The sequence below is a fragment of the Elephantulus edwardii genome, unplaced genomic scaffold (genome assembly GCF_000299155.1).
Source record: "Elephantulus edwardii isolate Elephantulus edwardi_28Jun2011 unplaced genomic scaffold, EleEdw1.0 scaffold00184, whole genome shotgun sequence".
Lineage (NCBI taxonomy): Eukaryota > Metazoa > Chordata > Mammalia > Macroscelidea > Macroscelididae > Elephantulus > Elephantulus edwardii.
Genome location: NW_006399934.1, coordinates 6285347 through 6297894, shown reverse-complemented (window position 1 = coordinate 6297894; position 12548 = coordinate 6285347). Strand labels below are relative to the sequence as shown.

Sequence of the window (12548 nt, the reverse complement as noted above, 5' to 3'; positions counted from 1 at the left end):
CACCTGACATCAGTAATGAAATACCTGGTGTTATGGCCTCTTCTAAGTTGTACTTAAACTTCTGGAAGTTCCCTATGTACTGTTCTAGAAGTTTTTTAATGATCTTCACCAGTATTTTGCTTGCATGTGATATTAATGATATTGTTTGATAGTTTCTCTATTCTGTTGATTCACCATTATTAGGAATGGAAACAAATCCCTTGGCCAGATAGCTGTCCTCCAAATTTCCTGGCATAGACTGGCGAGCACATCCAAGACTTCATCTGTTAATTGAAACAAGTCAATTGGTATCCCATTGATTTCTGGGGCTTTTTTTTTTTTGCCAATGACTTCAATGCAACTTCCACTTTCTCCTTCACTATCATTAGTTCCTGCTCATATGATCCTTCCTGAAATTTTTCAGTGTCAATGCTATTTTTGGTACAATGATTCTGTGTATTCCCTTCATCTTCTTTTCATGTTTTCTGGGTCATTCAATATATTACCCATTTTTATTGTTGTTGTTATGTGCCTTTGAATTGCCTGTGACTCATAGCAATCCTATGTACAGCACTTCTGAAGCCTACCCTTTCCTGTGCCAGTCTCACTGACTCTGATACACCTACCCTCAGCACCCCAGTTACTGTATCATTCCATCTAATCCAGGGTCTTCCTTTCCTGCACTCTCCCTCTACCCTTCCAAATATGATGTCCTTCTCCAAAGACCAATCCCTCCTGACCACTTGACCATAGTATGTAAAACAGAGCTTCAAAATCCTATCCTCCAAAGAGAAACTTGGTTTTATCCTCTCCAAGACTATTTGTTTTCTCAGTGGCCCATGGTATATTCGATCTCTTCTCTAGTACCAAAATTCAAAGGCATCAATTATTCTTCTGTCATCCTAAGTCATTGTCCAGCTCTTTGATGCATAGCAAGTAATTGTGAAGACCATTGCCTGGATCAAGCACACCTTAGTCTCTAGACTGATATTGTTCCTTCTTAGTATTCTGGAGAGGTCCCTGACAGCAGATATTCCAGTGCAATTTGTCCTTTGATTTCCTGACTGCTAGTGCCAAGAGTGTTGATTACAAAGTCTAGCAAGGTGTAACTATTAATAACTTCAATCTCTTCTCCATCTACCATGGTGCTACCTATTAGCCCAGTGGTATCTTTGCCTTCTTGATGTTGAGCTTCAATCCAAATTGAAGACTTCCATCCTTTACCTTCTGCATCAAGTGCTTCATTCAGGTCCTCCTTAGTTTCAGCAAGCAGGGTTGTGTCATCTGCATAACATAGGTGGTTGATGAGTCTTCGTCCAATCATGATGCCACATTTCTCCTCATAAAGCCCAGCCTCCCACATGATCTACTCTGCACCTTTCATATTGCCCATAGCATCTTTCAATATTGCAATTCTAGGCTTAATTTATTTCAGCTCTCTCAGTTTGAGAAATGCTCAACATTGTTTTAATAATTAAGTCAGTCTTTTAAAACCACCAAAAAGCCATAGACAAACCCCTTGCATCATCTTTTGCATTAGTGATGTTGTTGTTATGTACAGTCACTGAATCAATACATCTCATCGAGGGTCTTCCTTTCCTGCGTTGTCCCTCCACCCTCCCAAGCATAATGTCGCTTTCCAAGGACTGGTCCCTCCTTGCAACATGTCCAAAGTATGTCAGACGAAGCTTCAGAATCCTTGCCTCCAAGGAGCAGCCTAGTCTCATCCTCTCTAGAACGAACCTGTTTGTCTCCCAACAGTCCATGGTATATTTAATACTCTTCTCCAGCACCACAGCTCAAAGGCATCAATTCTTCTATCACCCCTAGTCATTATCCAGTTTTCTGGAGCATAGCAAGTAATTGCAAAGACAAGAATGACTATATAGGCTCGTAGAGGAAATATCTGCTTTCACATCCTTTTGCCATCCATACTATTGTTGTTAGCAAACAAGTGAACACGAATAATAGATGGAAACCTGCCTGATCCTGCTCCAAACCTATGATCCCCACCATGCTCAAGCCCATTGTTGCAGTCACTGGGTCATGTCATATCCTTGATGGTCTTCTGCATCCTCACTGACCTTCTACTTTTTCAAGCTTGATGTCCTTCACCAGAGACTGGGCCCACTGATAATATGCCCAAAGTATTTGACTGTGTGGATCACAAGAAACTGTGGCTGACTCTTAGAAGAATGAGAATCCTGGAACTTGAATCCTACTTGATTGTGCTTATGTGAAACCTATACTTGGACCAGGAGGGAGTCATCAGAACAGAACAAGGAAACACTGTATGTATGGTTCAGAATTGGGAAGAATTTGTACCAGGGATGGGTCTTATCTCCATACCTTTTCAATCTATATGCAGAACAGATCATCTGGGAGGCTGGGCTCTTTAAGAAGTGTGGCATTAGGATTGGAGATTATGTAGATGACACAACCCTGCTTGCTGAAACAGAGGAGGACCTGAAGTGCTTACTGCAGAAGGTCAAGGACTGCAACCTTCAATAGAGATTGAAGCTCAACATAAAAAAAACAAAGATTCTCCTGTTCGAATCTATCAGATGCTCTGATGGAGAAGGAGGGACAATCTCCTCTTGTACCAGTCAGATCCAATTTGATGGTACACACAGACACAAAAATAATAAAAATGTAAAACAAAAACAAAGATTCTCACCACTGGACCGATTGGCAGCGTCATAATAAATGGTGAAGAGATTGAGATTGTTAACAGCTTTAATTTGCTTGGCTCCACAATCAACACTCTTGGTTCCAGCAGCCAGGAAGTTAAAAGACAAATTGCACTGGGAAAATCTACTGTCAGAGACCTCTCTAAAGTACTGAAGAACAACGATGTCCACCTGGAGACGAAGGTGTACCTGATCCAGGCTATAGTCTTTGCAATTATTTGCTGTGTGTCAGAAAGCTGGACAATGACTAGGGACAATAGAAGGAGAATTGATATCTTTGAGCTGTCGTGCTAGAGAAAAGTATTGAATATATCATGGACTGCTAGGAGAACAAACACGTTCATCGTAGGGAGGTTGAGACTAGGCTACTCCTTGGAGGCAAGGATTCTGAAGCTTTGTCTGACATATTTTGGACATGTTGCAAGGAGGGACCAGTCCTTGGAAAGGGACATCATGCTTTGGAGGGTGGAGGGACAGCGCAGGAAAGGAAGACCGTCAATGAGATGTATTGATTCAGTGACTGGGGTACTGGGGTTAAGTGTGTCAGAGACAGTAAAAGTGGCACAGGATAGAGAAGGGTTTAGGGCTGTTGTACATAGGGTCACTATGAGTCACAGGCAACTTGATGGCACATAACAACAACAATGTGGAACAAACTTTCATCTTCCTTGTCTACAAGGAGCACCCTGGCTACACTTCTAAAACAGATTTCTTTGCAATTTTTTTTTTAATACTCTTCATCAACCCTACAATTCAAGTGTATCAATTTTTCTTTGGTCCTACTAATTGTCCAACTTCCAGCCAGTGTTGTTGTTATATGTCATCAAGGAGGCTGTAACTCATAGTGAATAATACATTTTACAAGTAATTTCCTCTATTGTTGCTTTGAGGTGCCATCAAGTTTGAGTAAGACCCATAATGACCTCATGAACAATAGATCTGAAGTCTGTCCTATTCTGTACCACCTGTGTCAATACATCTGCTTGAAGGTCTTCCTCTTTCACTGACCCCCTCTCCATCTTTTCAAGCATGGTGTCCCTATCCTAGAACATGCCCAAAGTATGTGAGATGAAGCTTTATCATATTTGCTTCCAAGGAGCACTCTGGCTGCACCTTCTCCAAGACATATTTGTTTGTTCTTTTGGCTGTCCAAAAAGATATTCAGCACTCTTCTCCAACACCACAGCTCAAAGGCATCAATTCTTCTGTCATACCATGGCCTGAATCAGGCACGTTTTAGTCCTCAAACTGATTCATTGCTCCTCAATAACTTGGAAAAGTCCCTGGGTGCACAATTAACCCAGTGCAACTCATCTTCTGATGTCCTGACCACTAGTACCAAGCACATTTGTGGATCCAAGTAAGAGAAAGTTGTTGGCAGTTACAATATTTTCTCCATCTATCATGATATTGGTCCAATGATAATTGTTTTCTTGATGTTGAGATGCAATGCATGTTGAAGGCTATATAGTCTTTGATCTTTTGCAGCAAGTGCTTCAAGTCTCTTCACTTTCAGTAAGCAAGGTTGTGCCATCTTCATAACGCGGGCTATTGATGAGTCTTCCTTGGACTCTTTTGCCACATTCTTCTTCATAGCGTCCAGCTTCTTGAATAATTTGCTCAGCATACAGATTGAAAAGACGTGGAGAGAGGATTTCATTTTCTCTATTAGGATGAGAAACTGGGAGAGTTGGGGTGGAAGGAAATTCAGCCAGGAATTTTTGTTATATGCCCCCTTTAGTCCATGTCATAGTATTAATAATGCTATAATGTTGGTTCTAGTTCAGCAGGTCTGGGTTGGAGCTCCCATTTTTTATTTCTAACAACTATTCTTCTGATGCAAAGAGATCCTCTAGTTCAAGAACCACAATGATTAAAAACCATTAATATATTGCTATGAAGACTTTTCCAACTGTTACGACCCACAGTTCGGAAAACTAAAGAGACCAAGAGAAACTGAGTCCTTCTTATTACATCTTTCCATTATTATACTTTCTTCTCTGCTTTATTAATAATACTGAACAACAGAACCAAAGATAAGGCGCGAGGTGGAAAAGGAGCAGCAATTCTCAGCTAAATAGACAAATTTTCATTTTATTTAAGAAGAAAAAAAAATCGTATGATCCAGTAAGGGGGTGGGAGAAGGAGCTTTTTAAGATTAAAGTGGAGGTGCCGGGGATTGAACCCGGGGCCTCGTGCATGCTAAGCACGCGCTCTACCACTGAGCTACACCCCCTTCGGGGATATCTTATTGGGGAAAATTCTCAAGACTGATGACTAACCATAAACCAAAATTCTGTTTTCCATTACTTCATTATTGAAATCCAAAATCCACTTTACTAGAAAAAGAGTAAATTGTTTTTAGACCGTAAATTCTTTTTTACAATCCTGGAATCTTTTCGCTCCGGGAAATCCGTGAATGGCTTCCCTGCCGCCATCACTCTTTTTTTCCCCTTTTCTCTTTCTGTGCTGGCTCCCTAAAAGTCACAAAACATAATGCAGGGAAACAAAAATAAATAATATTCTAGGTCCAGGTGAGAAGACAGGAAGAGAAATGCCGATCTGCTGCTGTCTGTCGCTGGTGCTCCTCTCGCAGAATCGCGCGTTCAACCGCGGCGGGGTCGCTGGGACCCTCCGCACGGTGAACAGCGAAGGGAGGGAGGACGCGCCCGTTGTGGTGGCGCCCCCTTGCGGCGAAATCCTGACTCCCGGGACCTGGCCGCCAGGGAGGTGATTTATGAGCTCGGGAGTCACCAGCGATTTGGAACCAAAGCTTTGGGAAATCTTAAGGATGCTGTGATATTCTGGGAGTCCTCTGTTTCCAGCCCAACAAATTGACAGAGACTCAGTATTCGTTGAGGAAGCTGCTTGTTGTTGTTGTTAGGAGCCATCGAGTCGATTACCACTCACAGTGACCCTGTGAAAAGGAGACCTGAACTTTGTCCTATCCTGCCTGCATCATCCTAACAATCTGCTGCATGCATGTTCAAACCCATTGTTACAAGTACTGTGTCTAGCCACCTCGTTGAGGGTCTTCCTCTTTTTTCGCTCACCCTTTGCCTTTCCAAGCATGACGTCTTTTCCCAAGGACTGGCCCCTCCTGACAACATGCTCAAAGCATGTAAGACCCATTTTCACCATCCTTGCCCCTGGCTGCACTTCCTCCAAGATATATTTGTTCATTCTTTTGTCAGCCCATGGGATATTCGGTTCTCTTTTCTACATCACAATTCAAACTCATTGTTTCTTCTTAGAGGAGGTAGGAAAACATGATAAAGTAATATTCTGAGTAATCATTCTCCAATCAATGAAGACAAGAATGTCAGTAAAAATGAGTAACACACACATTGCATCTATATCTGCAAATAAAATCTTTAACCCAAATTGAAGAGGCTATCCTACAAGAGGAATTAATTGAGACTATCATAAAATATGTCTCCTCTGATTCCGACAATGCTGAATGATCAAAATGAAAAGAAAAGATGGTAAGGGTGTGTGGGGCTAGTAATCTCCTTCCTATCACATTCTTTTGCAGTATATAAGAAATATTAAATGATAACTGACCACAACGTAGGCCACAAAGGAAATCTCAATAAATTTCAAAGGATAGAAAGAATATAAACAGCATTCACTGGCCATCAGGCAATATAGCATATAACATATCTTAAAATTGAGGTCTTGTCTTTTTTATTTGTTATTAATTTCTGGGTTTCTTTTTTAATTAGGCAATAAAACTAGAAAGATATGCTGTATGCGGAACAGATCATTCAAGAGGCTGGACTTTAAGAGGAGGGATGTGGTATCAGGAGGAAGATACACTCACCAATAACCTGAGCTATGCAGGTGATACAACCTTGCTTGCCAAAAATACAGAGGCCTGAAGCCTTTGCTGCAAGGTCTGCAATCTTCAATATGGATTGAAGCTCAATATCAAGAAGACAAAGAGTCTAGCACTGGGCCAACTGTCAGCATAATAGATGGATAAGAGGTTGAAGTTGTCAACAGTTTCACTTACTTGCCTCCACAATCAACGCTTTTGACACCAGCAGTCAGGAAATCAAAAGAAAAATTTCACTGGGAAAAAATCTGTTGTCAGGAACCTCTCCAGAATACTGAGAAGAAACGATGTCAGTCTAGAAACTAAGGTGCACCTGATCCAGGCCATGGTCTTTGGAATTATTTGCTATGAACCAGAGAGTGGGACAATGACTAAAGATGACAGAAGAAGAATCAATGTCTTTGAGCTGTGGTGCTGGAGAAGACTATTGAACATATTGCGGACTACCAAAAGAACAAACACATCTGTCCTAGCAAGGGTGAATCAAGTTTCTCCTTGGAGGCAAGAATATGTCTCACATACTTTGGGCATGTGGCCAGGAGGGACCAATCCTTGGAGAAGGACATCATGCTTAGAGGGGTGGAGAGATAGCACGAGACAGGAAGACCTCAGATGAGAAGGATTGACACAGTAACTGGGGCAATGGAAGTAGGTGTGGAAGTAGATGTGTCAGAGACAATAAGATTGGCTCAGGATAAGACAGGGCTCAGAAATATTGTGGATAGGGTCACTATGAGTCTCAGGCCACTCGATGACACATGACAACAATAACATAAATAACACTTGCCTCAAAGGAGGAAATGGACATTTAATGTTGTAATTTCTTTAAAATTACAAAACTGCAAATCCAACATAGCAAAATCTGTGAAATTAAGCTAAAGTATTTATCAGAAGACATTTTATCCCATTAAATAATTTACTGTTGTTCTTGTTGTTATGTGCCATCAAGTTGCTTGGGACTGATAGCGACCTTATGTACAACAGCCTTAAACCCTGGTCTATCTCTTGCCAACCTTATTGTCTCTAACACACCTATCCCCAGTACCCTAGTGACTGAATCAATCCATCTCATCGAGGGTTTTCCTCCTGCATTGTCCTTCCACCCTCCCAAGCATGATGTCCCTCTCCAAGGACTGACCCCACCTTGCAGCATGTCCAAAGTATGTCAGACTAAGCTTCAGAATCCTTGCATGTCCAAAGTATGTCAGACTAAGCTTCAGAATCCTTGCCTCCAAGGAGCAGTCTGGCTTCAAACTTCTCCAGGACATACTTGTTTGTTCTCCTAGCAGTCCATGCTCTTCTCCAGCACTAAAGCTCAAAGGCATCAATTCTCTTTCTATCATCCCTAGTCATTGTCCAGCTCTCTGATACATAGCAAGTAATGGCAAAGACCATGGCCTGTATCAGGCACACCTTAGTCTCCAGACTGACATCATTGCTCCTCAGTACCTTGGAGAGGTCTCTGATAGTAGACCTTCCCAATGCAATTCCTTTTTTAATTTCCTGGCTGCTGGCACTAAGTGTTGATTATAGAGCCAAGCAAACTGAAGCTGTCAACAATCTCAATCTTTTCACCATATATCATGATGCTGCCAATTGGCCCAGTGGTGAAAATATTTGTTTTCTTGATGTTGAGCTTCAATCCATATTGAAGACTGCAATCCTTGACCTTCTGGAGCAAGCATTTCAGGTCCTCCTCGGTTTCAGCAAGCAGGGTTGTGTCATCTGCATAATGCAGACTGTTGCTAAGTCTACCTTCAATCCTGATGTCACACTTCTCCTCTTAGAGCCCAGCCTCCCAGATAAACTGTTCTGCAAATATATTGAAAAGATATGGAGATAGGACACATCCTTGATGCACACCCTTCCCAATTTTGAACCATACAGTGTTTTCCTTGCTCTGTTCTGACGACTGCCTCCTGATCCAAGTATAAGTTTTGCATAAGCACAATCAAATGTTCTGGGTTTACCATTCTTCTCAAATTCAGGCACAGTTTGTTGTGATCCACACAGTCAAATGCTTTTGCATAATCAATGAAACACAAACATTCCTCTGGTACTCTCTACTTTCAGCCAAGATCCATCTGACATTAGCTATAATATTCCTAGTGCTACGGCCTCTTCTAATTCCTGCCTGCACTTCAGGCAGTTCTCTGTTGATGTTCCAGTCATTTTTGGATGATCTTCAGCAGAACCTTGCTTGCATGTGATATCAGTGATATTGTTTGGTAATTTCCACACTTTGTTGGATCATCTTTCTTTGGAATGGGACCAAATATAAATATAGATCTCTTCCAGTAAGTAGGCCAGGTCTCATTGTTCTCCAGATCTCTTGGCACAATTGGTGAGCTCATCCAAGGCAGCATCTGTTTGTTGAAATATGTCAATCGGTATGCCATCAATTCCTGGGGCCTTATTTTTTGCCAATTCTTTCAAAGTAGCTTGAACTTCCTCCTTCATCGCCGAAGGCTCTTGCTCCTACCTTGTTTCATGAAATTCTTCTGTGTCAACTAATTCCTTTTGATACAATGACTCAATATACTCTTCCCATCTTCTTTTAGTGCTTCCTGAATCATTTAATATTCTGCCCAAAGCATCCTTAAGTATTGCAACTCAAGGTTTGAATTTATTCTTCAGTTCCTTCAGCTTAAGAAATGTTGAGTGTGTTCAGCCCTTTTGATTTTCTGACTCCAGCTCCTTGCACATTTCATTGTAATGCTTTACTTTGTCTTCCCTCACTTCCCTCTGAAATCTTCTGTTCAACTCCTTAACTTGATTTCTTCCCTTTGCTTTGTCTTCTCAGCACTCCAGTGAAATATTTAGAGTTTCTTCTGACATCCATCTTGGTCTCTCCTTCCTCCTCTGTCTTTGTAATGACCTTTTGCATTCTTCCTGGATATTCTTGATATCCTCCCACAGCTCGTCCACTCTTCACTTATTAACGTCCAAGGCCTTAAACTTGTTCTTGAGATGGGTTTTTAATTCAGGTGGGATAAACTCAAGGTCAAATTTTGTTTCCTGTGGACTTTATACTGATAGTTATAAAAGTAAATGGATTAAACACTCAGATCAAAATTTAAAAAAAAACAACCACAAAACACAAAAACCAAAAGAGAGTATACAGAAGAAAAGGTTAACATAGATAAATTTAAAAAAAACTAACACATTAGGAAAAAATACAACTAGTAATAAAAATTTTTCACACGAAAATAATTAAGCAGTCTGGGGTTCCCATTCTTCTCAATATTAGCCATAATTTGTTGTGATCCACAGAATCAAGTGTCTTTGCAATAAAACACAAATTGACATTCTTTTGGTGTTTTCTGCTTTCAGCCAAGATCCATTTGACCAGCAATCATATCCCTGGTACCACCGCCTCTTCTAAATCCAGTTTCAATTTCTGGCAATTCTCTGTCTACGTACTGTTCTAATAATTTCTAAATAATCTTAAGCAGGATTTTAATGCATATCAGTGATATTGTTCTATAATTTCCACATTCTTTTGGAACACCTTTCTTGGGAACAAGACAAATATGGATTTCCTCCCATCAATTTGCCACATAGCTATCTTCCAGATTTCTTAGAAAAGCCTCATCAGCACATCCAGGGCTGCATTTGTTTGTTGGAATATGTCAACTGGCATTCCATCAATTCCTGGGGCCTTAAGTTTTGCTAATGCCTTCAGTGCAACTTGAATATCTTCCTTTATTACCATTAGCTCTTGATCATATGCTACTTCCTGAAATGGTTCATGTCAGCTAATCGTTTTTCGGACAATGGCTCTGTATATTTCCCCTCTGTTCTTTTAAAGCTTCCTGAATCATTCAAGACTGTGTCCATAGTATTCTTCAGAATTTCAGTACAGGTATGCATTTGTTTTTAATATTTTCAGTTGAGAAATGCCAAAGGAGTTCTTCTATTTTGATTTCTGGTTCCAGTTCTCTACAAATTTCATTACAATACTTTGCTTTTTCTGTTATCCAAACAGAGCTAAAGGACATTGTATGGTTTTAAATTAAGATGGTGTGCATCAGGGCTATATACTTTCTTCATACCTGTTCAATCTGTATGCTGAGAATATTCTTCAAGAAGCTGGATTTTATGAAGAAGAATGTGGCGTCAGGATTGAAAACTCACCAACAACCTGCATTATGCAGATGATACACCCTTTTTACTGAAAATGAGAACTTGAAGTGCTTGAAGCAGAAAATCAAAGAGTATATAGCTTTTAGTATGAATTACATCTCAACAAGAAGATAACAAAGATCTCACCACAAGGTCAACAAGCAACATCATGAGAGATGGAGAAAAGATTGGAATTGTCATTATTTCATCTTACTTTGATCCACAATCAACACCCTTAGTACCAGCAGTCAAGAAAATAAGAGATACGCTGCACTGGGGGACTCTGCTGCTAAGGACTTCTCCAAAGTGCTGGAAAGTAAAAACGTAAATTTCAAGACTAAGATGCATCTGATAAAACTGCCTTTTCAGTTACTTGCTACACATTTGAATGTGGACAGTGAATAAGGATGACAGAAGAATTGATGCTTTTGAGCTGTGGTGTTGGAGAGGAGCACTGAACATCCATCCCATGGACTGCCAAAAGAACAAACAAATCCATCTTGAAGAAATTAAGACTGAATAAAGGCTTGTTTATTTCTTGGGACCAATTTCTTTCTTTCTCTCATTCTCAATTCTTTTTCTGGTTCTCTCAATTCATATGGTTCCCTCACCAGTTATGGACCTGACTGGGAAAAGTGCCCCGTCATAAATGGAAACTTCCTGTCCACTTCACAACTGGCCAAGACTACCTCTCTCTCTTATCCTTCTCTCCTTCCTACCTGTCCCAAAGGTCAAAGGCCATTTACCTTTTGAATCCAACAACATCCAACACAGGCCTCAATTCTCAACCTCCTAGAGCTATCCCTTTGATTGAGAAATTTATAATAAACCACCTCAGTCTCACCACCATCTCCCGAGCAACTGCCCAAGAACTGCCCAAGATCCTCCTCCTTCAAACCTTACAGGAAACCAACACCAGCCCCCCAATCTCCCCAGTTCAGCAGGAGGTAGCTAGAGATAACTTCATCCCTAATCACTATATTTTTTTAAGGTCTGGAATGGAGGAAGAATGTGGCAGTTGCCTTCAGGCCTAATCACTCCTTGAGAAACCTGACAACATCTAAGGGGACCAGATAAAAGACCAGCCCAGACAATGGATCCTGACCAGTCTCTGGACCTGATCACAAAAGCCCAAACCCAAGTTAATTAACAGCCTCAAATTCCAGAGAAAAATAGCCTCTTCTCTAGTCCACTTTAGAACCCCTATAAAGAGAAACTGCCCTTGACTGCCCTCACACCATTGCCATTTTTACTTTCTCTGCTCATGGTCACTTAAAGGTTCATTTCTGGGGCAGGGGAGAGAAAGTGAGACCAAGGTGTTCTTAGAAGCAAGTGTGGTAAATCTTGGTCTCACATTCTTGAACATGTTAATTAGGAGAGGCAAATCCCCACAGAAGGGAATCATGCTTGGGAAAGTAGAGGGTGAATGGAAGAGAGGAAGACCCTTAACACAATGGATTGCCACAGTAACTGTAACAGGCTCAAGTATATCAGAGATGGTTAGGATGACACAGGGTAGGGCAGGTTCAGGCCATTGTTCACAGGGTCACTATGAATTCTAGTCACCTTTATGGCACTTAACAACAAAAACCTACAGGCCAATTTAATATATAAAATTCAATGCTCAAATTTAAAAATAGCAAACGGAATCCAAGAACACATTAAAAAAAAATAACAGTAATTCATAATGTTTAAGTACATTTTATTCTAGGTAAAGACGACTCATTATTAGGAAAGTCATTAATATAACCTATATACCTGGATTTCACCTGATGGTATGCATAGGAATCAGATCGATTACATCTGTGGAAAGAACTGCTGGAGAAGCTCAATATCAGCTGTGAAAACTAGGCCAGGAGCTGATTGTGGAACAGACCACCAACTACTCATATGCAAATTCAAGCTGAAGCTGAGGA

The 12548-nt window shown here is 40.7% G+C and overlaps 1 non-coding gene across 1 annotated transcript; it reads right to left on the bottom strand.

Moving 5' to 3' along the window:
• Window positions 1–4833: 4833 nt before the first annotated feature.
• On the bottom strand, window positions 4834–4905 carry TRNAA-AGC. The gene has a single exon. It is a non-coding gene; the product is annotated as a tRNA-Ala (tRNA).
• Window positions 4906–12548: the final 7643 nt, after the last annotated feature.